The sequence below is a fragment of the Helicoverpa armigera genome, chromosome 2, assembly GCF_030705265.1.
Source record: "Helicoverpa armigera isolate CAAS_96S chromosome 2, ASM3070526v1, whole genome shotgun sequence".
Classification (NCBI taxonomy): domain Eukaryota; kingdom Metazoa; phylum Arthropoda; class Insecta; order Lepidoptera; family Noctuidae; genus Helicoverpa; species Helicoverpa armigera.
Genome location: NC_087121.1, coordinates 14,022,200 through 14,028,588, shown reverse-complemented (window position 1 = coordinate 14,028,588; position 6,389 = coordinate 14,022,200).

Sequence of the window (6,389 nt, the reverse complement as noted above, 5' to 3'; positions counted from 1 at the left end):
AAATTAAAGAAGACGAACACAGTAAAATTTATTGACTGGGCAATAGTGGTCAGTGGACAATGATATTTTAGGGGGCGAAAGCACAAGAGCCCAAAATGAATTAATTTTACCCTTCTGCGTATACAGAGGGCTCTCGAAATCTAGCTTAGGGGACCATTGATGGCCAACTGTTATATTTACTTAGTTCTAAAACAAGAAGCTTAAATGACGATTCGTACATTAATAAAATCTGTCGTCGGAAATACATTGAGAGAGTACCAAAACCAAGTATTAGCAAAAAATACACCACTATTAAAGAGACTTAAGGCTAAACGTTTTCGCCTACGTGTTCGACCAATCAGTTACTAAGTACTAACGTAAACAAACGCAAGATTACATGCTTCACCTTGTAACATGTAGATTGTCCAAATAAGACGAGAAACGTGGGCTTCAACCTCATGCTCAGGATTGCAAACTTCACTTGTCAACTTTGAAGTAAAAAGTAACCTGCTAAGAGACTTTTATTGGAAACACAAAGTAAATTAAGTTATGACTAGGGACACACGAGTGGTGACCTCAATAATGTACTATTTTAGTTTTCGCTTAGGTCACTTACAAAATTCATAATATTAAATGCTTCTTTTAAGATAACCTGCTTGAAATACTCTCTCGGCTTCCAAACAGTAGAAGACTTTAGGATTTACATGAATGTATGAAATATAAACAAAACAAACTCACTAGGCAAAAAATACTATGTATATGGTCACGTCAAAGGACCCTTTCAAACCTGGTGCCATTGCAATAAATTATAACACGACCGCAGCAAAGTCCGAAGGGTGGGGTCATGATTTTGTGAGGAAAAACCGCTTTATGATGTCATAGTCTAATAATTTGACCTCCTATAGGTTTTGTTCTTTTATGTATGAGATCTCAATCCCCACCTTTGGCTTAGTAGGCATTTTGGAAGGAACTCAGTCGAATAAAATTACTGAAACGGTTAAAAGTAACACCTCCATATTATATCTATCTAGGTTTGATATTTGACCGATAGCAAAAAGATAAGAAGACTCAACATCTAGACGATCGTCTCAACACTTAGTAACTAAGAAAGTGAATCAACAACATGGTTAAATTTTTAGGACTCTGAATCCGGCTGAATCTGACTTGAACTTCAACGAAACCAAAATACTCCCGCCAAGTTTAACAGCCGAATGTTTCGGCTAACTGCGCTCAAAAAAAATATTAGCAAAAAACCGGCCCAGACAACAGTGAACAACACACTAAAATTAGATAAGACAGAGAGGAGAGGACTTCCGAAACGTGTCATGCAGTGTCTTTGGCCTCCAGACCTGCTCATGTCCGTTACGATTTAAATTCAAAGCGCCAACGGAATGGATTTGGTTAACGGATGCCGGTTGATGCGTGGTTGGCTTACTATTGTTTCATTATTAACGATTCGATTGAATTGCATTGTGACACTCGCACAGTTCTCGCGGTATTGTCACTCTTTTGGACATGACCTTTTATTGGCGGCTCGACGACTCAGTGCAATTCTATATCTTACCGCCGAACAACAGCCCTTTGAAGAGCAAAGTACGCTACGCTACGCTTCATCAAACGACATTGATCCAAGTTATTTCTTAAAAATGCTTGGTAGTGAGTAGTTCAAATCATTTCTAGTGATTATATAATCGGTAGAACTACGTCATCGATTTTGTTATTGCATTATAGTGGTTCCATTGTTATCGGTATTTAGCTGGAACAGTTTTATGTTCTAGGCGTATCTAGATACAACTGATACGAGCACCAGCGTAATATAACGATAAGTACCCTAATCTACAGTTAAAGGAAATGGATGTGTAACCATAAATTCGATTACCTGAATTCCTGTCATTATGATTTTAACGGATAATCATTTAGATATCAGGAGGTATTGCGATAAAAAATAATGAGATCTTAATATTTTACTTTTAATTACATTCTTAGTCCGATAAAATGATTCACAGTTAGTGCATATCATAAATAGTTTACCGTTTTAGTTGAAATTTAATTTTGCAAAAATGATATGCTACTTTCCTTTATTCAAATAGTGAAAGATGAAATCAAGAATGATTTGCTAGTTCGGAACAAGAAGATTTATGGTCAGTTTCAGTAGCCTCTGACAAATATCGTCAATAGTACCTTATCTAGAAGAATTTTTATTGATTGTCCAATTTATCTGGCTATTATCCCCTAAATTATTTGTATAAGTTGTAAAAAGTGTTTTTTACGTTTGTTGATTGAAATGGTAATTTAGATTATTTAAGAAAAGGTTCGAAAATCAGCAGTAGCGTTGTCAAATGTAAGTAATCATCACTTATTTTATTATTCCGTCCGAGTAGCTATGACCTTGATTGGTGTGAGCCGTTTGAAATTCGTACGTTATGAACCTATTATCAAACCACACGTCAATGGCATTACATCACCCCAATAACGTCGTGCATGCAGACCAAAAGCAAAACATCACATTTATTTATAGCGATAAACACGAGTTTTTATACGTTACGTTTGAAATAATGTCCGAGTAGGTAGTATGATTACTCGAAGAAGTTTACCTTAGAAAATCATCACTATCCTGTCAGTAGTGCTTTTTCCTAAAAGTCTTATCCATATTATGACTTTCCTTGTTTTCTAGGTACACTGAATAAAAGTACCTACTGAAAAGTACTCGGAAATGTTTATCAATTAATTTACGGAAGGAAATCACAATTAGACTAGCTTCAAAGAATAAACAGGTACTTAGATACAGATGACTTAACTTCTTTAAACGAATATCTAAGCCTAACAATGAAAACTACAGAAGCAGAACGGTTTGTCGCTTCTTCTCCTACCAATAGATCATTGCCAATTTTTTCCACCGACAATCTATGACTTGATCGCACGCAATCAAAGTCGCAACTCGGCAGTTAAGCTATATTTACGTGTTCGTGTATCTACCAATTAACCCAGTAATGTGTTGAATGAAAATTTGAAATATTTGACTTTGGAACGCGCTTTCCTCCATTCTTTATTTGTTCGGTCTCCGAACGCAGACGCAGAAGCACAACGGAAAAATGCATCCTAGTGAATTTATTAGTCTGCGTTGGTCTGGCTCTTCGTTGAAAATTATTTCATATACAATTCCAATAACTTTCCTGTCTATCAACAAAAAAGTATATTAAGAAGACCTTTTTCCTGCTTCCAATATATTTCTTATACACGGGCTGAATAACTTTACGAAACTTTACCTTCTTGGCTCAAACAACTTCGAACTAAGCACTTCTCGTGAGAAATGGGAAAGTATAAGTAAGAAGATAATATTAGGTTCTATAAGATGTATAGGAAGAATATTAATATAACTTCCTAACATTTTTTTAAGCAATATAAACAAGAACATTTTCCATACCACCTACCGAATGCTAATTACCTCAACGAATGACGTCTCATCGAAAGTATCATAACGATTGCAAGTAGGCCTGAGAATGTGAAGATCATGAGATACCTTATTATAACATTATACATAGTAATGATAATTGTTAGAACACACGCTTCAACAATGCGTGTGACAAAAAATTACATTTATTTCCGTCAATTTACACAATCCTTTGCAACAATGTGGGAAGTTCAATGTGATTATCAAAGTTTGCGAACAATCTCATATCTCATTAATGAATAGTCGTCTCTGCGTGAAAGTGACGAGATTGTGTATGAATAGAGAAAGTACGATAGTACCGTGATGTGAACAGCGGATCTCTAAGAAAGTAACATCTCCATAAGGCTGTACTGCGGAAGATATGATAATTTTATTATTGGGTACTTGTGAAAATCTTAAGAGTTAGACTGCCTGGTCGGTCTAGTGATAGCACTCACCTCTCGTCATTATGCTGTTCTGGGGTTGACTAGCAAGATTGTGATTTTCAGTACATATGAACATTGTGAAGAGACATGTCACAGTCTGGGACATTCTGTGCTCCCGATTTGCTTTTTATTCAGAGATGGGAAATTATGAAATGACTCATTCGGCACTGGGTGCGGCGGACCAGACTTTTAAACTCAATGACTAAAACCTTTTTTTTCCTTTCAGAGCCCTTTGTCTAAGGGCCGCGGCAAGTGCTAATAACTCTTTCGAACAATCTCGCAGCCCCTCCTGATTTGCCTGCTTAGTTTAGTAGATGAAAGGCCACAATGAACGACAGCTACGATTGGCAAATTTTCCTCTATACAGTAGTTTCTAAAGAAGTGAAGGCACATATTATTTAATGCTTAGCATAGAATCGAATACGTAATGGGAATATAATTTTCCCAGATCCCGAGATAAGTACTTCTTACATACAGTTACCTAGTTTGCACCTGCAGGTGTTGCATAATTTATAGCGAGCAAAGAGGTACCAGATTCATCACAATGTGAAAAGCTTTAAGGGCCAACGAAGTCTTCATTTATGAGAAGTTTCCCTGCGATGTGATGGGTTAGGGTGATTATCTCTCTGGGAGTAGTCAATTTCAGAGTTTTTCTTTTTCAGGGTCGATTGATATTTATGTGTCTGATAGTTATGTCCTACGTTTTACGTGAGCTTACAACAGGGGAGACACTACATTCAGGACCATTGTGGTGCCATGTGCAGAGACAGAAATAACGTTGGCTGAATCTATAGATACGCAACGCAATAAGTACTTACAATATTGTCGATCACCTAATGATATCATTTGGGTAGAGTAGGCCATTTGTCATGTATTGTGAGCCGAGGCGACGTTTGATACGCATTAGGCTAAAATATAGGTTACGCTCCACATTTCCCACGCCCGTTTTTCCTAAACAACAATAGGCATTTTTTTAGGTGTGGTGTAGACAGTACATACGCTACCATATAAGGCGAATTCCACACGACATGCAGCAGAGCGGATAAAGCGCGGCGTTCACGCGCCGATGCGCCCCGCGAGCACGCGACTTGCCGATTTCTGAGCGACATCACACCAAAATGTGATATTATACCGCACGGACTAACTGTACAGTGTTAATTTGATAATTCTACCGGCTGCTCTCTCTCGTTTAAATTTAAGACAAGTTTACATCCGTGTGCGTTGCATTCGCTTGCACACCTGTGCGCACTTTCTGAAACACTTAATTTATAACGCATTCCAAAAGGTGAACGCACCTATCTGGTGACAATATTTTGGTAAAACCTCTTGCCTGTTTTAAATGGCCACATGCTTGATTAGATCCGTTATCCTGTAGTAATGTTTACAGCTTACCTATATGACATCATAACCGATTTCCCAAAACGAAAGGGGCTCTCAACTGAAATGTTTCTTTTTTATTAAATCATAATTCGAACCCACGACCAACAGCAACCCAGCCAATACCGTAACTTCATATTATTTGGACATGTTTGGGCAGCATCAGTCAACCAACACAATTAAAATTGAATTGTTTGTGTTCTTTTCTTTCACTCTATTACCTGTGTCACCCATTCATTATGTGTGCATTAAACTAATTTAATAAGATCTGGAACGTAATTGCATCGATCCGCATTATACAATGATAGGATCGGCGTAGTCTATCTGTCCTTCTAAGGGCTCATGGTAAGCCTCGAGGTTAGTAACTACCTAATTAAGCAAGCTAAGCAAGGATCATAAATTAAGACACCGAAATTGCGACACAAAATTAAGTAAACTCACTTTTTTAGCAGAACTATGGAATGTGAAATGAAATTTTGCTTTTCAGAACTATGGAATGGATCACACCTCGGCCATGCCATGCATCAGTTATATCCCGTTCTTTATACGCCTTAATTGATAACTAACTAACGCTCTCGAGTTATTCAAACTCTTCCATTTATATAACGAGTCTAATTAAACCGTAGCAATAACATAGACATCTGGTACACAACAACAGCCTCGCGTTGTTCTCTTTAGCCATAAAAAGGCGGGAACACGACACTTCTTTGCGCGCCATGTTTGGACAGAAATCAACTCTTGCAGTTTTACCCTTAAACTGATATAACATTGTAAGCCTCAGACGCTGTAGGTACTTACACAAGTTACATTATTATTAGGTATGTCCAGAAACTGCAGATTTTTGGTAGGTGCTTATAGGATTTTTGCATTTTCTTTCACTAGCCCCGTTAGTGTAGCTTTGTTCGTATCGCAAGATCTACTAATTTACTCTGCATTATGAAAACCCGCCTACCGAAATGAAATTCCACTGGGGGAATTTAGCAGACGTAAAACCGGCAGACAGAAAGATTATCTATTAGCACTTTGATTAGGTATACCTACTTAATAGTAATTAGGTATATCCACGTTTTGTACCTATCTAGTCTTAGTTATAAGCTTGATAGATTTATTTTACTGCAGTGGGATGCAGCGTTTCCCTCCCAGTCTAGATTTTACCA